The sequence below is a fragment of the Pristiophorus japonicus genome, chromosome 5 (assembly GCF_044704955.1).
Source record: "Pristiophorus japonicus isolate sPriJap1 chromosome 5, sPriJap1.hap1, whole genome shotgun sequence".
In the NCBI taxonomy this organism is placed as follows: Eukaryota; Metazoa; Chordata; class Chondrichthyes; family Pristiophoridae; genus Pristiophorus; species Pristiophorus japonicus.
Window position 1 is genome coordinate 270868702 of NC_091981.1, and position 25992 is coordinate 270894693.

Consider the following 25992-nt stretch of genomic DNA (forward strand, 5'->3'; position numbering starts at 1 on the left):
TGCGCCATGTTTCACCAGTGCTGAATTCAAGGAATTCATGACCCGCAGTGGGATCAAGCATGTCACATCGGCCCCGTTCAAGCCCGCATCCAATTGCCAGGCAGAACGGGCAGATCAGACCATCAAGCAAAGCTTGAAACGCGTGTCGGACGGCTTCCTGCAGATCCGACTGTCCTGAGTGCTGCTCAGCTACCGCACCAGACCCCACTCACTCACCGGGGTTCCCCCAGCCGAACTGCTCATAAAAAGTGTGCTCAAAACAAGGCTCTCTCTTGTCCACCCTGATCTCCATGAGGGTAGGCGGCATCAATAAAGTGTGTACCATGACCGCGCAAATTTGTCACGCGATATTGAGGTCAATGACCCTGTGTTTGCACTCAATTATGGACATGGTCCCAAATGGCTCGCTGGCACGGTCATAGCCAAAGAGGGGAGTAGGGTGTTTCAAGTCAAATTGGCCAATGGGCAAATGTGCAGAAAACATTTGGCCGAATCAAATTGTGGTTCACTAACAGCTATGAACAACCCGAAGAAGACACCACCAACTTTGACCCTCCAACACACACACAAGTGGCAAACGACATCATGGTTGACCACGAAGCCGAACTCACCATCTCCAGCAGCCCGACAAGGCCGGCTGCCCAGCAGCCCAGAGAAGAACTAATCAACTCACCCACACCTGCATTAGTAACAAGATGATCGACAAGGGAGCAAAAAGCCCCAAATGGTCTCACCTTATAAATAAATGTACTATTAACTTTACGAGGGAGTGTTGTTATGTATTTAACCTCTTGCAACCTGTATCACACCACCACCAGAGGGCCTACCTGTTGGAGTCCCAAGGGATCCCAGCATCCCTTGGGAGCACTATATATAAGCAGGCCACCCATGAGGTACCTGCACTCTGGAGTCTTATTAAAGGAGCTAAGGTCATACTTGTTCATTGTTCACAGTACTCAGTTTCATAGAAACATAGAAAATAGGTGCAGGAGTAGGCCATTCGGCCCTTAAAGCCTGCACCACCATTCAATAAGGTCATGGCTGATCATTCACCTTAGTACCCCTTTCCTGCTTTCTCCCCATACCCCTTTATCCCTTTAGCTGTAAGGGCCATATCCAACTCCCTCTTGAATATATCTAACGAACTGACATCAACAACTCTCTGTGGAACAGAATTCCACAGGTTAACAACTCTCTGGGTGAAGAAGTTTCTCTTCACCTTGGTCCTAAATGGCTTACCCCTTATCCTTAGACTGTGACCCCTGGTTCTGGACTCCCCCAACATTGGGAACATTCTTCCTGCATCTAACCTGTCTAAACCCGTCAGAACTCCAGTCCTGGAGTTTCCAGGTTGAGTGACCGAGCGTTTGTTTGCAGGCACTGGTTATCGAAGCCTGGTGGGCAGACCAAGCACTGAGGGTAGTCCGACTGCAGCAACTACAGAGGAATCCCCCTGCTATCAGCCACTGGGAAAGTCATCGCTCGAGTCCTCCTCAACTGTCTTCTCCCTGTGGCCGAGGAGCTCCTCCCGGAGTTGCAGTGTGGATTTCGTCCCCAATGGGGCACAATGGACATGATTTTTGCAGCTCGACAGCTGCAGGCAAACAGCAGGGAACAACGCCAGCCCTTATACATGGCTGCCTTCGACCTTACAAAGGCCTTTGACACTGTCAACCGCAAGGGTCAATGGAGCGTGCTCCTCTGCTTCGGATGCCCCCAAAAGTATGTCACCATCCTCCGCCTGCTCCATAACGACATGAGGCCATGATCCTTACCAGCAGATCCATCACAAACCGGACTGGGGTCAAGCAGGGCTGCGTCATCACCCCAACCCTCTTCTTAATCTTCCTCGCTGCCATGCTCCACCTCACACTCAACAAGCTCCCTGCTGGAATGGAATTAAACTACAGAACCAGTGGGAATCCTGTTCAACCTGCGCTGTCTCCAGGCCAGATCCAAGACCACCCCAACCTCTGTCGTCGAGCTACAGTACGCGGACAACGCCTGCGTCTGCGCACATACAGAGGCTGCACTCCAGGACATAGTCGACGTATTTACTGAGGCGTACGATAGCATGGGCCTTGCGCTAAACATCAGTAAGACAAAGGTCCTCCACCAGCCTGTCCTCGCTGCACAGCACTGCCCCCCAGTCATCAAGATCCATGGCGCAGCCCTGGACACCGTGGACCACTTCCCTTATCTCGCGAGCCTCCTATCAACAAGATGACGAGACCCAACACTGCCCCCAGTGCGCCAGTGCAGCCTTCAGCCGCCTGAGGAAAAGTGTTTGAAGACTAGGCACTCAAAACTGTCACCAAGCTCATGGTCTATAGGACTGTAGTAATACCCGCCCTCCTGTATGGCTCAGAAACATGGACCATGTACAGTAGACACCTCAAGTCACTGGAGAAATACCACCAACGATGTCTCCGCAAGATCGTACAAATCCCCTGGGAGGACAGATGCACCAACGTTAGCGTCCTCCACCAACATCCCCAGCATTGAAGCACTGACCACACTTGATCAGCTTGGCTGGGCAGGCCACATAGTTTGCATGCCAGACACAAGACTCCCAAAGTAAGCGCTCTACTCGGAACTCCTTCACGGCAAATGAGCCAAAGGTGGGCAGCGGAAATGGTACAAGGACACCCTCCAAGCCTCCCCAACATCCCCACTGACACTTGGGAGTCCCTCGCCAAAGACCACCCTAAGTGATGGTAGTGCATCCGGCAGGGCGCTTAGCTCCTCGAGTCTCGTCGCCGAGAGCATGCAGAAATCATGCAGTGGAAAGAGCGTGCGGCAAACCAGTCCCACCCACCCTTTCCCTCAACGACTGTCTGTACCACCTGTGACAGAGACTGTGGTTCTCCTATTGGACTGTACAGCCACCTAAGGACTCATGTTAAGAGCGGAAACAAGTCTTCCTCGATTCTGAGGGGCTGCCTATGATGATGATAGGCAGTTCCTCGAAATCGAGGAAGACTTGCTTCCACTCTAAAAGTGAGTTCTTAGGTGGTTGAATAGTCCAATACGGGAATTACAGTCTCTCACAGGTGGGACAGACAGTTGTTGGAGGAAAGGGTAGGTGGGACTGGTTTGCCGCACGCTCCTTCCGCTGCCTGCGCTTGATTTCTGCATGCTTTCGGCGACGAGACTCGAGGTGCTCAGCACCCTCCCGGATGCACTTCCTCCACTTAGGGCGGTCTTTGGCCAGGAACTCCCACGTGCCAGTGGGGATGTTGCATGTTATCAAGGAAGCTTTGAGGGTGTCCTTGAAATGTTTCCTCTGCCCACCTGGAACTCACTTACTGTGTCGGAGTTCCGAGTAGAGCGCTTGCTTTGAAAGTTTCGTATCTGGCATGCGGACCATGTGGCCCATCCAATAGAGCACAATCTGTAACCTCATGGCCGGGCACATCCCTCGCTCTCCCATAACCATCAAATTGGAAGACCAACTTCACGGTGTTGCAGTGCATACCAGGAGCAGCACCAGGCATGCCTTAGAATGAGGTAGTAACACTAAGGAAACTACTCGACAGGACTCATCATCATCATAGACAGTCCCTCAGAATCGAGGAAGACTTGCTTCCACTCCTGAAGTGAATTCTTTGGTGGCTGAACAGTCCAATACAAGAGCCACAGACTCTGTCACAGGTGGGACAGATAGTCATTGAGGGAAGAGGTGGGCGGGACTGGTTTGCCGCAAGCTCTTTCCACTGCCTGTGCTTGATTTCTGCATGCTCTTGGCGATGAGACTCGAGGTGCTAAACACCCTTCCGGATGCACTTCCTCCACTCAGGGCGGTCTTTGGCCAGGGACTCCCATGTGTCAGTGGTGATGTCACACTTTATCAGGGAGGCTTTGAGGGTGTCCTTGTAATGTTTTCGCTGTCCACCTTTGGCTCATTTGCCGTGAAGGAGTTCCGCATAGAGCACTTGCTTTGGGAGTCTCGTGGCTGGCATACAAATTATGCGGCCTGCCCAGCGAAGCTGATCAAGTGTGGTCAGTGCTTCAATGCTGGGGATGTTAGCCTGGACGAGGACGCTGATGTTGGTGCGCCTGTCCTCCCAGGGGATTTGTAGGATCTTGCGGAGACATCGTTGATGATATATCTCCAGTGACTTGAGGTGTCTACTGTACATGGAAGACCAACTTCAGGGTGTTGCAGTGCATGCCAGGAGCAGCACCAGGCATGCCTTAGAATGAGGTAGTAACACTAAGGAAACTACTCCACAGGACTCATCATCATCATAGACAGTCCCTCAGAATCCATGTCTCTAAGCCATACAGGAGGGTGGGTATTACTACAGCCCTGTAGACCATGAGCTTGGTGGCAGTTTTGAGGGCCTGGTCTTAAAACACTCTTTTCCTCACGCGGTTGAAGGCTGCACTGGCACACTGGAGGCGGTGTTGGATCTCGTCGTCGACAGACCCAATCCACGTCCGGACCGGGGTCAAACAGGGCTGCATCATCGCCCCAACTCTCTTGTCAATCTTTCTCGCCGCCATGTTCCACCTCACAGTCAACAAGCTCCCCCGCTGGAGTGGAACTAAACTACAGAACCAGTGGGAACCTGTTCAACCTTCGCTGTCTTCAGGCCAGGTCCAAGACCACCCCAACCTCTGTCGTCGAGCTACAGTAGGCGGATAATGCCTGCGTCTGCACACATACAGAGGCTGAAATCGAGGACATAGTCGACATATTTACTGAGGCGTAAGAAAGCATGGGCCTTACGCTAAATATTCGTAAGACAAAGGTCCTCCACCAGCCTGTCCTCGCCGCACAGCACTGCCCCCTAGTCATCAAGACCCACGGCGCGGCCCTGGACATCGTGGACCATTTCCCATATCTCGGGAGCCTCCTACACAGGACTACCTGCATGTTAAACACCAGAAACAGCAGCTTTGACAGAGTTATGCAGTCCCATGGCCAAGGATCAGAGCAAAACCCTATTAGCCTCCTCCCATTCATCAGTGATGGAAAGGAGTCATCGGCAATACCGCCAGGTGACAGGTACTCAGCTATAACCTGCTCATTGACACTCAGATTGGACACTGTCAGAAACACTTGGCTCCCGTCCTCATTACTGCCTTGATCCAAACATGGATGCAAAAGTCGAATACTAGAGGAGAGGCAAGATTGCCCCGTGACCTATTTCAGAAGATCGAAAAATATACATTCTGCCACGTTATAAATCAAGTGATAGACTTGTTTAATGAACAGTACTTAGTACCAACAGTATACAGTACAAGTATACCGTAAAGTATACAATACTAATCTCCCTGGAATGTCAAAACAACAAACACTTCCCCTGTGCTGATCTTCACCATAAAACTGATTTGTGAAGTACAATTGTTCTCTTCTTACATGGCAGCAACCTACTCTGTATTTTGGGTCTTTTTTCTGATTCTTTACTCCAGATGTTTTGTGTCTCATGTTTTAGATCACTCTCGTAGCGAGTGCCAACTCCCAACGGCTTTCAGCGTGTTATCACTAGCCTTAGGTGAAACATTCAGGCACATGCCTGGGACATCGCATAGAAAACATAAGGACATAAGAAATAGGGGCAGAAGTAAGTCATTTGGCCCCTCGTGCATGCTCCGCCATTCAATGAGATCATGGCTGATCTGATCTTGGCTTCAACTCCACTTTCTTGCCTGTTCCCCATAACCCTTGACTCCCCTGTAGTTGAAGAATCTGTCTATCTCCACCTTAAATATATTCAACGACCCAGCCTCCAGAGCTCTCTGAGATAGACAATTCCAAAGATTCACGACCCTCTGAGAGAAGACATTCCTCCTCCTCTCCGTATTAAATGGGCGGCCCCTGGTCTTTCAATGGTTTTTAAACTAATGGAGTTACTCTATGTCAAAGGAAGTGGCATACAAATTGGCCAGAAATAGCAGCGAACCCGTGGACTGGGAGAAATTTAGAACTCAGCAGAGGAGGAAAAAGGGTTTGATTCGGGCAAGGAAAATGGAGTACGAGAAGAAGCTTGCAACGAACATTAAGACGGATTGCAAAAGTTTCTATAGATATGTAAAGAGAAAAAGGTTAGTAAAGACAAACGTAGGTCCCCTGCAGTCAGAATCAGGGGAAGTTATAACGGGGAACAAAGAAATGGCAGACCAATTGAACAAGTACTTTGGTTCAGTATTCACTAAGGAGGACACAAACAACCTTCTGGATATAAAAGGGGTCAGAGGGTCTAGTAAGGAGGAGGAACTGAGGGAACTCCTTATTAGTCGGGAAATTGTGTTGGGGAAATTGATGGGATTGAAGGCCGATAAATCCCCAGGGCCTGATGGTCTGCATCCCAGAGTACTTAAGGAGGTGGCCTTGGAAATAGCGGATGCATTGACAGTCATTTTCCAACATTCCATTGACTCTGGATCAGTTCCTATCGAGTGGAGGGTAGCCAATGTAACCGCACTTTTTAAAAAAGGAGGGAGAGAGAAAACAGGGAACTATAGACCGGTCAGCCTGACATCGGTAGTGGGTAAAATGATGGAATCAATTATTAAGGATGTCATAGCAGCGCATTAGGAAAGAGGTGACATGATAGGTCCAAGTCAGCATGGATTTGTGAAAGGGAAATCATGCTTGACAAATCTTCTGGAATTTTTTGAGGATGTTTCCAGTAGAGTGGACAAGGGAGAACCAGTTGATGTGGTATATTTGGACTTTCAGAAGGCTTTCGACAAGGTCCCACACAAGAGATTAATGTGCAAAGTTAAAGCACATGGGATTGGGGGTAGTGTGCTGACATGGATTGAGAACTGGTTGTCAGACAGGAAGCAAAGAGTAAATGGGTACTTTTCAGAATGGCAGGCAGTGACTAGTGGGGTACCGCAAGGTTCTGTGCTGGGGCCCCAGCTGTTTACACTGTACATTAATGATTTAGACGAGGGGATTAAATGTAGTATCTCCAAATTTGCGGATGACACTAAGTTGGGTGGCAGTGTGAGTTGTGAGGAGGATGCTATGAGGCTGCAGAGCGACTTGGATAGGTTAGGTGAGTGGGCAAATGCATGGCAGATGAAGTATAATGTGGATAAATGTGAGGTTATCCACTTTGGTGGTAAAAACAGAGAGACAGACTATTATCTGAATGGTGACAGATTAGGAAAAGGGGAGGTGCAACGAGACCTGGGTGTCATAGTACATCAGTCATTGAAGGTTGGCATGCAGGTACAGCAGGCGGTTAAGAAAGCAAATGGCATGTTGGCCTTCATAGCGAGGGGATTTGAGTACAGGGGCAGGGAGGTGTTGCTACAGTTGTACAGGGCCTTGGTGAGGCCACACCTGGAGTATTGTGTACAGTTTTGGTCTCCTAACCTGAGGAAGGACATTCTTGCTATTGAGGGAGTGCAGCGAAGGTTCACCAGACTGATTCCCAGGATGGCGGGACTGACCTATCAAGAAAGACTGGATCAACTGGGCTTGTATTCACTGGAGTTCAGAAGAATGAGAGGGGACCTCATAGAAACGTTTAAAATTCTGATGGGTTTAGACAGGTTAGATGCAGGAAGAATGTTCCCAATGTTGGGGAAGTCCAGAACCAGGGGTCACAGTCTAAGGATAAGGGGTAAGCCATTTAGGACCAAGATGAGGAGAAACTTCTTCACCCAGAGAGTGGTGAACCTGTGGAATTCTCTACAACAGAAAGTTGTTGAGGCCAATTCTCTAAATATATTCAAAAAGGAGTTAGATGCAGTCCTTACTACTATGGGGGATCAAGGGGTATGGTGAGAAAGCAGGAATGGTGTACTGAAGTTGCATGTTCAGCCATGAACTCATTGAATGGCGGTGCAGGCTCGAAGGGTCGAATGGCCTACTCCTGCACCTATTTTCTATGTTTCTATGTCTCCCGCAGGATCTATCTCCACTCGTCGATATGAGTAATAACAATATAACATAAGGCACTAAATAAATTGTTGTATAACATACTCTATAAATGTGTCAGCTGTGGCTCAGTGGGTAGCACACTCACTTCTGAGTCAGAAGGTTGTGTGTTCAAGTCCCCGCCAGAGACTTGAGCACAAATATTTAGGCTCACACTCCCAAGGGAGTGCTGCATTGTCGGAGACGCCGCCTTTCGGATGAGGCCCCGTCTGCTCTCTTGGGTGGACGTAAAAAATCCCATCGCACTATTTCGAAGAAGAGCAAGGGGATTTCTCCCCCGTGTCCTGGCACAATATTTATCCCTCAATCAACATAACAAAAACAAATTATCTGATCATTATCATATTGTTGCTTGTGGGAGCTTGCTGTGCGTAAATTGGTTGCCGTTACAACAGTGACGACACTCCAAAAGTACTTCATTGGCTGTGAAGTTCTTTGAAATGTCTGGTGGTTGTGAAAGGCGCTACATAAATCCAATTATTTCTTTATGTGTATACATATTTACTGTAGAAATCCTATCATCTATCTCCTTACGGGGGAAAATAACAAAAGGTGAAAAATCCAACTGGTAACTATTATCTCTATGAACAACTGTTGTCCACACAGCTCTTGTCCTTATGAACAGTTGGATGAAGATCTCAATGAAGATCTCACTTTATTCAACTATACTCAGAGGACTAGGGTTCGTGCGCTCCTTTATTAGCCAAGGCTAATTATAAATTCAGAATGGCCAGACTCATTAAAAAAAATGGCATACTGCCATATTCATACCTGAACTAATTACAAAGCCTGAATATATTTGAAAATCGTGTGTTATACTCAGTCCAGTTAACAGGGAATTCCAACTAACAAACTTTGCAGCATATATAGCAAAATAAATTGAAGCTATTAATCTAATCTAATGTGCTTGATTTCAAGGGACAGCTGCCAGACCATAGCAACAGCAGCTTTGTATGTATAAAAACATCCCAAAGTGCCTCACAGACGTGCGGAGGGAAATTAAAGCCAAGTCAAAGAAGGAAAGGTTCGAAGTGATGCCCAAATGCTTGGTTAGAGAGGCGAGTTTTGAAAAGGGTTCTAAAGGAGGAGAGGATATGGAGAGCTGGAAGGGTTTAGGGAGGGAAATAAGGCAGAACTGCTTTATATTTGTCCCAGCTATCATAGAGGCTTTGATCAGCTTCATACTCCTGATACCCAGAGTTTGACTGCTAACCGGGAGGAGGTTGGGCTGGAATATATTTTTTTTAAACTTTTAAAGATATTTAGGAACAAACAACATTAACAATGGTAGCTGTGGCTCAGTGGGTAGCCCACTTGCCTCTGATGTTTGAAAGTTGCGGGTTCAAGTCCCACTCCTGGAACTTGGACACATAAATGGAAGCTGATATTGCAGTGCAGTGTTGAAGGAATGCTGAACTGTTGGAGGTGCTGTCTTTCAGATAAGATGTTAAACCGGAGTCCAGTCTGCCCTCTGAGGTGGAATGTAAAAGATCCCATGGCACTATTTCAAAGAAGAGCAGGGGAGTTATCTCCAGTGTCCTGGCCAATATTTATTCCTCAATCAACAAAACAAATTATCTGTTCCTTTATCACAGTGCTGTTTGTGGGAGCTTGCTGTGCGCAAATTGGCTGCTGTGTTTCCCACATTACAGCACTGACTACTGTAAAGGGAGCTTGGGGTGTGGGTTCGAAGCCACACTCCCCTGAGGTTCTGTACGTGCGATTTATGGGGATGGGTGAGTAACGAGGCACCAGACACAGTGGGTAAGAGTACAAAATGGCTAATGTTGTTTATTTAGAATAGTAAACACAAAGATAGAGGGAATAGGAAGAGGTCATAAAATGGCAGTAATGGCAAAATCTCATTCAACAACCCGAAAAATCTCGCAACAGGGAAGGGGAAAACAAGAGGTTAAAACATCCCACTCACACACAACCCCACCTCCCAATTCCACCCTTCTTACCAATTCCTGTCCTAAATTGAGTCTGTGAGGGGGTTTGGGCTACACTCTCAATCCTATCAACTCCGGGGTTCTGGGGGCACTTATTTCAGCTCGAGGTCCCTCTGGGGTGGGTTTTACGTTGTTGTTCGGTTTTCCTCCTCGATGTTGCGTCGGTTTCTTCTATCTGCCTCTCGGTTATCGTCAGACTACAGCTGTGAATCCAGGTTATTGAACCAGGTGTCCAGGTCTGCACAGCTCTGCATGCCCCAGCCTGATGCTTCGGCTATTCTCACCCTGTCCAGTGTGTTCAGGGCTAAGAGCAGCACCTCCTGCCACTTACCAACCAGAAGGTTGGCTCGTGGGTTTTTAGTCTCAACCAAAATCAAAGTTTGCAAAACTCTCTCAGCTCCTTTCCCCCCAGCAGCCAGCAGCCTTTTCTCCACACACTTTTTCCAACCTCTGTTCTCCCAGTTCTTCTCCACCCACTTTTGCAAGTCTTTTCACACAACTGTTTTTCTCCACCTTTCTGCAAGTTTTCCTCTCCACACCTTTCCTCCCCTGTGAACTCTGCCCACTTTCTGGTGGTTTTGTGTCCTATATTTGTATTCAATTCCATTCTGGTCTTTTTGCGCTCAAACCCAGTGGGTGGTCCATTGTGTAAGTTTGGGCAGGGAGATAGCTTTGAATATTTAATCAGAAGATGTCACAGGTACAGGCAGGTGTCAGGACAGGGATATTGTTATGAGGCACATTGGTGCCTGAAAGTCTGTAGGTCCTTTGTTATAGTCCTGGGAGTCAGTGGGCCATTCCTGCAATGATCCCAGGGCCATTGTCCATTGTCCATATTAATTAGGTAGATGATGGCCCACATTTGTATTTTGATTTGGGGGGGAAGTCATTGTCAAACTGGGCCGGGGAGTCCTTATTGGTTGAAGATTTCCCCGCGTCAGGCCCGACTCGACCCCTGATTGGCCTGCCAGAATGCACTTTTCCCCCATTGGCCAGTGCCTCTGTCTCTCTTGTGAGCCAGACTCCACAATGTCTGTATCCACCCACACGTTTTCCCAGCCTGTTTTTACTTGGCCAAAAATGTTCATTTAGTGTATGGAACGATCCCATGTTAGTTTTCTTGTCCTTAGGGTGTTTCAAATGCGGCCGTGGATTTTCGACCCTTACACTACATTCCAAAAATACTTCATTGACTGTAAAGTGCTTTGAGATGTCCAGTGGTTGTGAAAGGTGCTATATAAATGCAAGTCTTTCTTTCTTTCATTTCTCATAACAATATTAGTTGATTAGCCAGTCATAGGATATCAGTTACATCGGATTTTTGAATTGAATGGAATAACTTGACTCTTTGATCTGTGCCAAACAGTTTTTTAACATAGAATTAACAACACAAAAAAAAGGCCATTCGGCCCAACTGATCTGTGCCTCCTCCCACCGTACTTCATCTCCCGCTATCAGCATATCCTTCTATTCCTTTCTCCCTCATGTACCTATCTAGTTTCCCCTTAAGGGTATCTGTTATTCACCTCAACTACTCTCTGTGGTAGCAAGATCCACATTCTAACCACTCTCTGGGTAAAGATGTTGCTCCTGAATTCCCTACTGGATTTATTAGTGACTAGCGTATATTTATAGTCCCTAATTTTGCACTCCTCCACAAATGATAAAACCTTCTCGACATCAAATAAAACCCATTTTCTTGCCCCGGTTATCCACATTAGGATGTAGAGCTGCTAATGGGCAACAACATGTTAGATGGGTTGTCATCAAAGTACAATGTCAGCTATTTAACCGCACACAATGAGGCTTTTCTGAATTACATATATCTCTGCCTCGTCCTGAGGTGTGAATATTGACCAGACTGGGGCACGTATTCTCTGAAGCTTGCAGAAATAGCTAGTAACTGACTGTATGGGCTGTGATCAACGTGAAATAATTCAATAAATGAACCACCGTATGTAAAAAGGTGTCTCAGTGGATCGCGCTCTCGCCTCTGAGTCAGAAGGTTGTGGGTTCAAGTCCCAGTCCAGAGACTTGAGCACAAAAGCCTAGGCTAACACTCCAGTGCAGTACTAAAGAAACGCTTCACTGCCGGAGGTGCCGTCTAAGAGATCAATTCGGATCACAAAAGAAAATAAATCATTTACTGCAAACATGCGAACTGTACTAAGTACTGGAAAGATTAGTGTTAAAAGGTGAGATTAAACTTGGCAGATATAAAAGAAGTGAGATGGCACTTGAACTGAATGATTATTGATGCTGTGCTGTCACTTATAACCTGATGATAGTCTAAGTAAAGATAATTTATACTCAGTCACACTGGGAGTCACTTTCCAGTTATTGTGGCAATGAATACAAAGAGCTACTCAATTCGGTGCTTACATTTATCTTGTTAATTGTGCTTTCCTTTAGATTCAGAACTGCTGCTGCAGCACACTCCATCACCAAGGTTTTATTGGACTGACCGCTTTGAAAAATGCGTGGCAAAGAACAATGTGGATTTCTACGGCACCGGGTAAGCAGTTGCTGACAGCGCACCGATACCTCCTGCTGAGAAATGACTTGCAAATGTCCGTAACATCATCTTTAAACAGCACAAACTATTACGCCATTTATACTCCCAGACAGATCAAACTTTTGTTACCATTGACAGCCTCCATTTTCAATTATTGGTAGCTTGAAACAGCTGCACTTAAGCCTGAAAGAAATAATTGCTGACTTGTTTTCCTACTTTGGGAGCGAAGAATTGCTGCCATCACTATTTGATAATTCGGAAGTGATGGACAGAATCAGCTGGGCTGTGAATCAGGCCTGCTCATCTCTACGCCGAAATTCCGACGTAACTCCTGTCGCCTGGAGCTCAGCACCCAGGGAGCGCTAAATCGGAAAGCTGACCCATGTGCCTCGCAGCATCATAGGATCATAGAATCATAGAATGGTTACAGCACAGAAGGAGGCCCTGCCAAATCTCTACAAGCATACCTCAGCTTGTCCCACTCCCCTGCCCTTTCCCCGGAGCTCTGCAGATTATTTTCCACTTATCCAGGTACTTATCCAGTTCCCTTTTGAAAGCCATGATTGAATCCACCATCCTTTCAGGCAGTGAATTCCAGATCCTAACCACTCGTTGCATAAAAAAGATTTTCCTCATGTTGCCTTCAACTTAAATCTGTGTTCTCTGGTTCTTGGTGGAGTCGAGGAGTCAAATGGCCTACTCCTGCTCCTATTTCTTATGTTCTTATGTTCGACCCTTCTGCCAATAGGAACACTTTCTCTCTATCCAATCTGTCCAGAAAACTCTGGATTTTGAACACCCCTGTCAAATCTCCTCTCAACCTTCTCTAAGAAGAACAACCCCAGCTTCTCCAGTCTACTCACATAACTGAAGTTCATAAAAGAGTTCTGTTCAATACTCCTAGGGAACTCAGAAACACATTGCTTTAGAGAACATCTTTACAATTTCACTTGAAATACCGAGCGGGGAAATCTTCACAAACATGTTTTCAATAATGCTGAGTGTAGCATTCAGAAGAATTCTTACCCTTTTGTTATCAGTGGGCTCCATAGCAGCCATTACAGTGTAGGGCTTTGGTTTACTTGCACACATTAATGCGTCATTAGGGGAATTTTGATAACAGGAGAGAGTGGCAAAACAAAAAAACAATAAAGCAGTCTGTGCAATATACGTGTTAGGGTTTCATTAAATCATAGAATCATAGAGATTTACAGCATCAAAGGAGGCCATTTCGGCCCATCGTGTCTGCGCCGGCCAGCAAAGAGCTATCCAGCCTAATCCAACTTTCCAGCTCTTAGTCTGTAGCCCTATAGGCTACGGCACTTCAAGTGCACATCCAAGTATCCTTTAAATGTGATGAGGATTTCTGCCTCTACCATCCTTTCAGGCAGTGAGTTCCAGACCCCCACCACCCTCTAGGTGAAGAAATTTATCCTCAAATACCCTCTAAACCTCCTAACAATTACTTTAAATCGAAGCCCCCTGCTTGTTTACCCATCTGCTAAGGGAAATATCCACTCTACCTCAGCCCCTCATAATTTTATACACCTCAAGTGCAAAAACTATAGGGCAGTAATAATTTCAACTACCCTAATATTAACTAGGATAAAATTAGTGTGAAGTATATAGGGTGTAGAATTCCTAAAATGCATTCAGGAGAAATTCATTAGCCAGTATGTAACAAGGCCAACACGGGAGGGGGTGGTTCTGGATTTTAGTCTTAGGGAATGAAGTTGGGCAGGTGAAAGGGGTATAAGTAGGAGAGCATTTAGGTGCTCGTCACCATAATTCAGTTGGATTTAAGGTAGTTATAGAAAAGGACAAGGATAGACCAGGAATAAATGTTCTAAACTGGGGAAAAGCCAACCTTGCTAAGCTGAAAGGTGACTTAGCCATAATGGGCTGGATACAGCTACTTGAAGGTAAATCAGTGTCAGAGCAGGGGTAGGCATTCAAGGAGCAGATCCGGAGGGCTCAGACTAAAAATGTGCCCTTAAAGAAAAAGGGAGGGACTAATAAATCTAGAGCCCCCAGATGTCTAGGGACATACAAGGTAGGATAAATAAAAAAAGGAGGCTTATGACATACCGAGGGCTAAATACTGCAGAATCTCTAGAGGACTATAGAAAGTGCAGGGGTGAAATTAAAAAGAACATTAGGACAGCAAAGAGAAAGCATGAAAAATTCTTGGCAAGTAAAATCAAGGAAAACCCAAAGATGTTTTATAAATATATTAAGAGCAAGAGGATAACTAAAGAAAGGGTAGGGCTTATTAGAGACCATAGGCTCAATTTTCCCCAAAGCATTTTTTTGGCGTACTTGAAGAGTTCCGCCCGATTTTTTGTGGCCCAAGTACACCCCAAAAAAGGTGTTGTAAGTTTCCCCGTTGGATCTCTTCATTTTGGCGTAGTCTAACCCGAGGGGGGTGGAGCCTTGATCTGCGCCAAAAAGATCGGGCTGCCATAGTAACCTGTGAGTTCTCTTGCCTGCCGGTGAGTACTGAGAGTTCTCCTGTGTGCGTTGTGTGGGTTCTCCTGCCTCCTAGTGTGATCTCTGAGTTCTCTTGCCTGCCGGTGAGTTCTGTCAGTTCTCCTGCGTGCGTTGTGTGAGTTTTCCTGCCTTCCGGTGCGATCTCTGAGTTCTCCCGCCCCTAGCCCTGGCCGAGCGGCCTCCCGGTCCGCTCCCCTGCCCCTAGTCCAGGCCAAGTGGTCTCCTCCCTCCCGGTCAAAGGCTTCCCTCCGCCCCCTCTCCCTCCCCCCACCTCTCTCTTCCTCCCCCATCTCTCTCTCCCCCTCTCTCTTGCCTTTCCTGCTGCTGTTGTCCGGGCATCTGTTTGCATTTACCTGTGCCAATTTCCTTACCTGCGTTGATTTCTTTAACTCTCTGCAGGGGTTTTCTCAAGTGGCCACATACACTGGCCTGAGTAGAAATGGAGTAACTATTAGCTGGTCAAAGTTGCCTAAATGGCCAGGACTGGAGTAGGTGGCTCGTAATGTCCCCTTTTGAGAAAAAAAACGAACCTAAAAAAATTGATTGGGGAAACTGGGGATTTTTAAGTTAGGCCAGAAAAAGCAGCCTGCTCCAAAAAAAACAGAGCAACTCTTGGGGAAAATTGAGCCCCATGAGGGTAATCTGTGTGTGGAGGCGGGAGATGTGGGTATGGTTCTTAATGAATACTTTGCGTCTGTTTTCACAAAAGAGAGGGGCGATGCAAAAATCGCTATCAGAGGGAACGAGTGTGAAATATTAGATTAAATAAACATAGTGAAAGAGGAGGTATTAAGGGGTTTCGCAGCTTTGAAAGTGGATAAATCCCTAGGCCTGGATGAAATGTATCCAGGCTGTTAAGAGAAACAAAAGAGGAAATAGCAGAGACTCTGACCATCATTTTCCAATTCTCTCTGGCTACAGGTGTGGTGCCATAGGACTGGAGGATTGTTAATGTTGTACCGTTGTTTAAAAAGGGAGACAGGAATAGACCGAGTAATTACAGGCCAGTCAGTCTACCCTTGATGGTGGGAAAATTATTGGAAAAACTGCTGAGGGACAGGATAAATCTTCATTTGGAAAAACACGGATTAATCAAGGACAGTCAGTATGGACTTGTCAAGGGAAGTTTAGACAGACCAAATTGATTTTTTCAATCAATTTAGTTCAGCAAGGTAATCTCACAATTAGCCATGGCACTCTCAAAAATGAAGCAGAGATCAGGTAGGTTGCAACAAGGGAAAGGGATCTTAAGAAATAAAGCAGCACAGATTGGCTGTGGAATGTCTTAACAAAATGCCAGCTTAATTAAACTAGAAGTACTCTTGTATCTGAGTCAGAAGGTTAAGCCCTCAGCAATGACGTGAGCGCAAAATGCAGGCTTGAAATTTCAGCGTGGTAGTCAGGGAGAACTAAATTAAAGGAGGTACTGTCCTTCAGGTGAAAAAGTAAACCAGAATTCTCTTTGCCTGCGCAGGTGAATGCCAAAGTCAAGATGGAAAGAAGCTAGAAGTGATATTTTGGAAGGATGAAATCAAATGCATTGAAAGGGCTTCATCTGAAATAATAATTAAAACAAAACAAATTCCAGATGTGTCCGGTGACTTACTGCGTAAGATCTGGTCACAGGAAAACTAACTTACTAACTTGGCAATCTTCTTTCAAATGAGCTGCAAGAAATTGTGATCAGTGAACTTACATACCAGGATATTCGTTGGCGTTCGGTACCCCAAAACCCCCATCATGTGGTACCTTTGTGCTGTCCAAACAGGTTGCCGGCACGCTCTCGCCTTGAGAAGGCAGATGGGGCCATGATTTAAAATCTTATCCAAAAGATAGGCAGGCTGCTGTCTTTCAGGGCTTTCAAGATCTGGCAGCCACCATTAGACCAGTCAGCCTGCTGATCAATGCGGACGCAGATGCAGGGCCCAGTGGGATGGAGACAGCCGGGCTCGACCTGGCTGAGGTTGCTTCCTCTCTGTACCACAGCACATACCAGGCATCCGGCGTTCCTATTCACGGCACCAAGCCAGCAGCACGTAGGAGGTACCCAAGATCAGTAGTATGTTAATAAGTCTTTTCATCTTCTTCTTTTGCAGCTCTCGCCCATTCTGGCCCCAGAGTCTTAATTTGAAACATTGAACATGCTAGCTTGTGCAGTTCGTAGACGTGCTCAGGATTTCCCAGTGAGTACGGCAGCAGAGTGGTTATGTTACTGGACTACTAATCCAGCAGATGTGAGTTCAAAGCCCACCACGGTAGCTGAGGGAATTTTAATTCAGTTAATTACATAAATCTGGGATTAAAAAACTAGAATCAGTAATGATGACTATGAAACTACCAGATCGTCGGAAAAATCCAACTGGTTCACTACTGTCCTTCAGGGAAGGAAATCTGCCGTCCTTACCTGGTCTGGCCTATATGTGACTCCAGACCCACAGCAATGTGGTTGACTCTGAAATGGCCCAGCAAGCCACTCAGTTGTATAAAACCGTGACATCACAGTCAGCACTGTGGGAGTACCTTCACCACACGGACTGCACCGGCTCAAGGCGGCGGCTCACCACCACCTTCTCAAGGGCAATTAGGGATGGGCAATAAATGCTGGTCTTGCCAGCGACACCCATATCCTATGAATGAATTTTTAAAAAGCAAGGAATAGCCCTTTTAGCTCCCCCAGAATGCTCTCGGAAAGTCCAGGTAACTAGTTTTCCTACAACACTAAGTACGGGACTGTGGACGAGAAACTCCTGGGATAGAAAAGAAAAGCGAATCACTAACTGTCAGAGAAACAGTACACATGAGACTTTAGCATTGCACCTCTGAGGAAAATTCTCCACACAACAAGGACTGCGAGCGAGGATGGGATAATGCAAATATATTACAAAATAAAACCGCAACAAAATAGCTTTAAGCACTGAAATGATTTGAACTTTTGTACTTTTGCACTTGCTAAAGAATGCACTGGGGAGTGATAGACGCTTTGGGATAAAAGTCTGATCATATGCAGGCATTTGTTCAAAAGCTTGCTTGAAGCAAGAATGTAAGATTTTTTCCTCTGAACTTCAAGGACTAACAACATTTCCTAATGTCATTCTCCTGGCTGCTATGGACACTGTGATGCTGGGTGATTTTCAGGACCATGGTTGGCTCCCTGCTGAATTCACAAGCTGATCTGAGAGCTGACACTTCAATGTACCTTCGAGTATATCATATGGATATTACACTGGAGGCTGTTAAAGTTGGGCATATTTTCATGAGCTCATACCCTGCAAGTGACTGTAGAAAAAAATTCAGTCATTATAAGAAGATAAGAAATAGGAGCAGGAGTAGGCCATAGGGCCTGTCAAGCCTGCTCCGCCATTCAATAATATTATGGCTGAACTTCTGCAGCAACTCCACTTTCCTGCCCAATCCAGGGCAGGCGGGGAAGTGGAGCTGAGCCCAAGATCAGATCAGCCATGATCTTATTAAATGGTGGAGCAGGCTCAAGGGGAAAATGGCCTACTCCTGCTCCTATTTCTTATACTCTTATGTTCTTATCCCCATATCCCTTGATTCCCTTATTGCCCAAAAATCTGTCGATCTCAGTCTTTAATATACTCAACGACTGAGTATCCACAGCCCTCTGAGGTACAGAATTCCAATGATCACCACCCTCTGAGTGAAGAAATTTCTCCTCATCTCACTCCTACATGGCTGACCCCTTATCCTGAGACTATGGCCCCTAGTTCTAGACCCTCCAGCCAGGCGAAACCGCCTCTCAGCATCTACCCAGTCAAACCCTCTAAGAATTTTATACTTTTCAATGAGATCACCTCTCATTCTTCTAAACACTAGAGAATTAAGGCCAATTCTACTCAACCTCTCATCATAGGAGACCCCTCTGATCCCAGCAGTCAATCTAGTGAACCTTTGTTGCACTGCCTCTACAGCATGTATATCCTTCCTTAGATAAGGAAAACTAAACTGTTCACAGTACTCCAGGTGCGGTCTCACCAAAGCCTAGTACAATTGCAGTAAGACTTCCTTACTCTTGTACTCAACCGCCTTGCAATAAAGGCCAACATACCATTTGCTTTCCTAATTGCTAGCTGTACCTGCATGTTAACTTTCTGTGATCCATGTACAAGGACATCCAAATCCCTCTGAATACCAACCAAATCCCTCTGATAATAACAATGTGGATGGAATGCATCAATCCCTGGGACCATGGGTTCATTTTCAACCTAGCAGGATTATTCCCACTGGCAGGTATTGGGTGCAAAGGCAGGAGGTAATGCCGTGGGGCTTCTGGTGACAGTTTCCTACGTGTGTCTTCCAGAATGCACTGCTCCTTTGAGGTGTTGAAAGGAACAAAGAAAGGACTTGTATTTATATAGGGCCTTTCACCACCTCAGGATATCCCAAAGTGCTTTACAGCCAATCAAGTACTTTTGAAGTGTAGTCGTCATTGTACTGTAGGGATGCCCGGCAGCCAATTTGCGCACAGCAAGCTCTCACAAACAGCAATGTTAAAATGACCAATGTTTTTAGTGATGAACTCGGGCCTTGTGATGAATGGTCCGTGCATCAGGGACTAGATGGATCTGCACTTTGGCATCTGTGAAGTTGCCGATGCCTGGCTCAAATAACGATGGGAATTTGTTTAGCACTTGGGCGCACGAGGCGTCATCCACCGAAGACAGTGCTTTGATGCCGTCCCAATTCCATCGGATCTTTCCTAGCCAGCTTCTGCCGAACAGCGTTGGGCCATCGCCTGGTACAATCCATAGTGATAAATCATGCACAGTTCCATCGTACGATACCTTCACTGCCGCACTGCCAATGACTGGTATGAGCTCTTTGGTGTAAGTGCGCAGCTTTGTGTGAATTGGGCTTAGTTTTGGCCTTTGTGCCTTGTTGCCCCACAGTTTCTCAAAAGCCTTCTGGCTCATAATTGACTGACTCGCCCCCGTGTCCAATTCTATGGAAACTGAAATGCCGTTTAATTTGACTTTTAACATTATCGGAGGGCTTTTGGTGGTGAAGTTGTGTACCCCATACACTTCCTCTTCAACCTCGGGTTGAGTTGCCACTCTTACTCGTTCAGCGTGATCCGCGCCGGATCGGTCATCTTCTGCCGACTCTGCCACGTGGTGAGTCGCAGCACGTCTGCACATTCGTTGGAGGTGCCCCATTGTTCTGTAGCCTTTGCACACGTAGTGCTTGAATCGACATTGATGGGCTCGATGATTACTCTCACAGCACCAACATGGTGTTAATGGATTCGCATTCATGCGCCACAACGGGCTCTGAGTCATCCTAGGTCTGGTCTCGGCAGGCGTGTAGGCCCTGCCATGTCCAGTTCTGCCTGCTGAAGGCATTATTTTATGCAGAGTACTTGCCAGTGAGCAGTTTGTGAAGAATGATCTCGTGGCCAATTCCAAGCACGACAAAATCCCGCAACATTTCCCCCAAAAATCCAGCAAATTCGCACGGTCCTGCAAGGCATCTTAGGTCGGCGACATATCTCGCCATGTTCTGGTCCTTGGAGCGATGGTGCGTGTAAAGCAATACCTGGCCATTAAGATGCTCTTCTTCGGCTTGAGGTATTCCCGAACCAGCGTTCACAGCTCCGCATATGTCTTGTCCGTTGGTTTCATCGGTGCTAGCAGATTTTTGACAAGGCCATATATCATGGACCCACAAATGGTGAGGAGAATCGCCCTGCACTTGACCGCGGTATCTTCCGTATCCAGCTCGTTGGCTACGAAGTACTGGTCAAGATGCTCAACGAAGGCTTCCCAATCATCACCCTCAACAAATCTCTCTAGAATACCAGCGGCAGCCATAACCGTATGAAAGTTCGTGATCTGTTACTCATTGCCAATTGTTATGTTCAGAATTACTCCACAAGATTGTATATCTTAAGCTCAAACGATTGTGAGCTTGGTCTCTTTAATGTAACTCCAGAGTGAGGAAGCAGCATGGTAGACTGCCTTTTATACCTGCTTGCCCGGGGTGGCCAGGTGTCTCTTCGGTCTCCAACAGGTGCGCCCCCTGGTGGCAAATCTTACACAAGTAAAGTTTACATACATAACAACAACTGCAAGCCTCATTGTGGAGAACCTGAACTCAATTAACTGGGGTTTCGCTGAATCTTGTGAGCATCATGTGACTGGCTAAACCACTCACAGTGCAACAGCTCCACAAGTCCTTAAGCATGCTCACAGGTGCATACATTTCAACTGCCGTGGGTTTGCCTGGAACTGCTTGCATTTTGACACATCTATTTTAATTTCAGTTGGGCTCTAAGTGTTCAGAATGTGACATCGTCCAGAGAGACAGCAGCCAAATCCATGTCCACAGCAGCTAACGTGAGATAGACGCAGTGCGGAGATGAACCGTGGTGTTCTCCTGATGGTTGTGGCCAACATCGATCTGTCGACCGACATCATTAAAAAGGGATGATCTGCTTGTTCATGACATTGCTGTAGTGGTGCTTTACCCCTACATTATAAACAGTGGCTACACTTCAAAATTAATTAAGTGCATAAGAGCATAAGAAATAGGAGCAGGAGTAGGCCATACGGCCCCTCGAGCCTACTCCGCCATTCAATAAGATCATGGCTGATCTGATCATAGACTCAGCTTCACTTCCCCGCCCGCTCCCCATAACCCCTTATCCCCTTATCGTTTAAGAAACTGTCTATTTTTGCCTTAAATTTATTTAATGTCCTAGCTCCCACAGCTCTCTGAGGCAGCGAATTCCATAGATTTACAGCCCTCTGAGAGAAGAAATTCCTCATCATCTCAGTTTTAAATGGGCGACCCCTTCTTCTAAGATCATGCCCTCTTGTTCTAGTCTCTCCCATCAGTGGAAACATCCTCTCTGCATCCACCTTGTCAAGCCCCCTCATATCCTTATACATTTCGATAAGATCACCTCTCATTCTTCTGAATTCCAATGAGTAGAGGCCCAACCTACTCAACCTTTCCTCATAAGTCACCCCCCTCATCTCCAGAATCAACCTAGTGAACCTTCTCTGAACTGCCTCCAAAGCAAGTATAATTGAATGTGAACGGTTTCACGATGTCCTGAAGTGCTATTGAAATGCAAGTTCTTTCTTTCTTGAGTAAGAACGTAAGAACATAAGAAATAGGAGCAGGTGTAGTCCATCTGGCCCCTCGAGCCTGCTCCGCCATTCAGTAAGATCATGGCTGATCTGAACTTGGCCTCAATTCCACTTCCTTGCCTTCCCCCCATAACCCTTGACACCCTTATTCAAAAATCTGTCTATCTCCAACTTAAATATATTCAATGATCCAGCCTCCACTGCTCTCTGGGGTAGAGAATTCCAAAGATTCACAACCCTCTGAGAGAAGAAATTCCTCCTCATTTCCATCTGAACTGGGTGACGCCTTATTCTGAGACTATGCCCCCTAGTTCTAGACTCCCCCACGAGAGGAAACATCTTCCCTGCATATACCCTGTCGAGCCTCCTCAGAATCTTACACATTTCAATAAGATCCCCTCTCATTCTTCTTAAAAGGATGTTTACATTGGAATGGACAAGCCATAACTTTTTCTGGTGAGTTTAGTACATATATATCAGGTAAGTGCAGCAAATTCGCGCTGTTCCATGTATTTCAATGGTGAGTCTCTCGGCGCGATATTATTATTGCACAGCTTCTGGAGGTGCAGGGCTACCAGGGCTGCAACTTCCTGATTTACACACCTAACCTGAGCATGTGCGGACACTGGATGTTGCTGTCCAATTTACACGTTAATAAGAAGTGGAGTTGAGGCCAAGATCAGGTCAGCCATGATCTTATTGAATGACAGAGCAGGCTCGAGGGGCCAAATGGCCTACTCCTGCTCCTAATTCTTATGTTCTTAAAACGCCGTTAGCCTTGCCATTATTTCCACGGGAAAATCTGTCCCAATTGTGCAATTATTCCTTCTATTCTCCTATGAGGCAGCCTAATGCCATCTGCTCATTTCATGAATTGGTTAGCCTGGTGATAACTGCTGCAAATTTGAAACAAATGGATGTTATTATTTAGCATAAAATGGTGGGATTATTTTAGAAGGCTGAGACAACGTGACACTTGATTAGCAGTCTACATCACAATTATAAGGAGTGCACTGTTCCTATGACTATAAGGAAACATTAAAGTTGCCTACAGTTAGAACACATTTTAATTGGCCGAGTGACTATACCCAGTTTACTTATCTGAAGAAAAACATTTGAATTATTAAAAACACTTTTCACGATCACCGGACATCTCAAAGCGCTTTACAGCCAATGAAATACATTTATAATGTGGGAAACATGGTAACTAATTTACGCACAGAAAGCTCCCACAAACAGCAATGTGATAATGACCAGACAATCTGTTTTTTTGTTATGTTGATTGAGGAATAAATATTGGCCAGGACATCAGGGATAACTCCCCTGCTCTTCTTCGAAATAGTGCCATGGGATCTTTTACATCCACCTGAAAGAGCAGACAGGGCCTCAGTTTAACATCTCATCCAAAAGACACCTCTAACAGTGCAGCACTCCCTTAGTACTGCACCAGAGTGGGAGCCTACATTTTTGTGCTCAAGTCCCTGGAGTGGGATTTAAACCTCCAACTTACTGACTCAGAGGGGAGCATGCTTTCCACTGAGCCACAGCTGACACAAGGGTTAGTTCTCCGCACCTTGGCTCATTATTTGCCTGGAATAATTGGATCTGTCTCAGGTTTATATTGGCTATATCGTATTCTGCTGTTGACTGTTGTGTTTTCATATGTTCCTCATTTTTTTAAAGATCTTTCCGGTCATCTAAGCAAGGTGCATGCTAAACATCAAATTGTGATCATTAGCGTTTTACACGCATTAGGATTTCATGAACAATTTCCTAAACCTTTGGGGACTGCGGCCACATTTGAGAAGCATTATTCTAATGACCGGCAAAACAAACACAATTTCCATTCTATCAAAATGGCAGCTGACTACGAAGCCCGGAACTGGGCACGCGCAACGACTCTATGTCGTTGGCAGCAGTCGCGTCCTTTTTCATATACTGCGGTTGGGAATTTTCCAATGCACCCCAGAGCAAATCTGAAAGACAATGGCTTCAAGTTTGCACCTGTTTCCGCCAGTAATATCAGCGCAATCTGGCCGCTATCAGGTGGACCAGCGCAAAGGAAGAGGGAAATTTAAACAGTTACCTCCAAAATCACTTACGCTCGTGTTTTCCGCGATCTTTTATGCAGGTTCAAAATTCAATTCATCGAATCGGGCCCTGCCTACAATGCTGGCCACATAGCCGAATTTGCAACTGCGATATTCCGCCGATTGCGTTGGTTCAGGAAGGCTCTTCAGATTGCGCTCATTTTCTGAGGTGCACAGGCGCTAGTAGGCAGGTTTTAAAATATTTTTCATATCATAAAATATTTAATGTTACTCACCTGTAAAGGGGTAAAATGCTTATTTTTGCTGATAAACCCATTTCCAGCTGTATTAATAAAACTGTGTCAGGTTACCATGCTTCAATAGATCAAGGAATACTTTTTAATGAAAAGGTTAAAAAACAATATATTCGATTACGCTGCCCGATCGCGCCACTTCATTGAGGATTTTACGTTTGTGATTTTTAGCAGAAACTTGAAATGCAACCAAAGCAGTGCAATTTCCCGATTGGATCCAAGACAAAAACCTCTACCCCAATCTATCTAAAAAACACACTACTTACTAATGCTTGATTGAGTAGACTAGGCCTATATTCTCTAGAGTTTAGAAAAAATTGAGTTTATCTCTTTGAAACATACACAATCCTTGCAGGGCTTGACAGGGTAGATGCAGGGAGGGTGCTTCCCCTGGCTGGGGAGTAAGTAGTGTGTTTTTTAGATAGATTGGGGTAGAGTTTTTGTCTTTGATCCAATCGGGAAATTGCACTGGTTTGGTTGCATTTCAAGTTTCTGCTAAAAATCACAAACGTAAAATCTTCAATGAAGTAGCGCAACCGGGCAGCATAGTCGAATGTCTAGGGGTCACAGACTCAGAATAAGGGGTCGGCCAGTTAGGACAGAAATGAAGAGAAATTTCTGGACTCAGAATATGATGAATGTTTAAAATTCTCTACTCCAGAGGTCTGTGGAGGCTCAGTCGTTGAGTATATTCAAGGCAGAGATCGATAGATTTTTGGATATTAAGGGAATTAAGGGATATGGGGATAGTGCAGGAAAGTGCAGTTGAGGTTGAAGATCAGCCATGATCTCATTGAAGGGCTGAGCAGGCTCGAAGAGCCAAATTGTCTACTACTGCAACTAGTTTTTATGTTCTTATGTTCAACCAGGTGTTTTATGTGGCGGTTACAATTCAATGGTGTTATGTCTCAAATAAAGGAATGTGACTGAGTACTGTAGACGTGAGTAAGTGTGACCTTAGTCTCTTTATTCTAACTCCAGAGTGCCCATACAGCATGGGAGGCCTGCTTATATACAGTGCTCCCAAGGGATGCTGGGATCCCTTGGGGCACCAACAGATACGCCCTCTGGTGGTGGTAGGATGCTGGTTACATAGTGTTGCATACATGACATCACCTCCCTCATAAAGTCAATAGTACACTTGTTTACAGGGTGAGACATAGAAATATAGAAAATAGGTGAAGGAGTAGGCCATTCGGCCCTTCGAACCTGCACCACCATTCAATAAGATCATGGCTGATCATTCCCTCAGTACCCCTTTCCTGCTTTCTCTCCATACCCCTTGATCTCCTTAGCCATAAGGGCCATATCTAACTCCCTCTTGAATATATCCAATGAACTGGCATCAACAACTCTCTGCGGCAGGTAATTCCACAGGTTAACAACTCTCTGAGTGAAGCAGTTTCTTCTCATCTCAGTCCTAAATGGCCTACCCCTTATCCTAAGACTGTGTGCCCTGGTTCTGGACTTCCCCAACATCGGGAACATACTACCCGCATCTAACCTGTCCCATCCCATCAGAATCTTATATGTTTCTATGAGATCCCCTCTCATCCTTCTAAACGCCAATGTATAAAGGCCCAGTTGATCCAGTCTCTCCTCATATGTCAGCCCTGCCATCCCGGAAATTAGTCTGGTGAACCTTTGCTGCACTCCCTCAATAGCAAGAA

General features: G+C 45.9%; 1 long non-coding RNA gene across 1 annotated transcript in view; it reads left to right on the plus strand.

The window, feature by feature from the left end:
• The window catches only part of LOC139264008 (uncharacterized), a 30023-nt gene extending 12942 nt beyond the window's left edge, over positions 1–17081 (plus strand). Inside the window, exons 2-3 of the long non-coding RNA XR_011593275.1 lie at positions 12271–12373; positions 16960–17081. This is a non-coding gene — a long non-coding RNA (uncharacterized lncRNA). The remainder of the gene's footprint in view (positions 1–12270; positions 12374–16959) is intronic.
• Positions 17082–25992: the final 8911 nt, after the last annotated feature.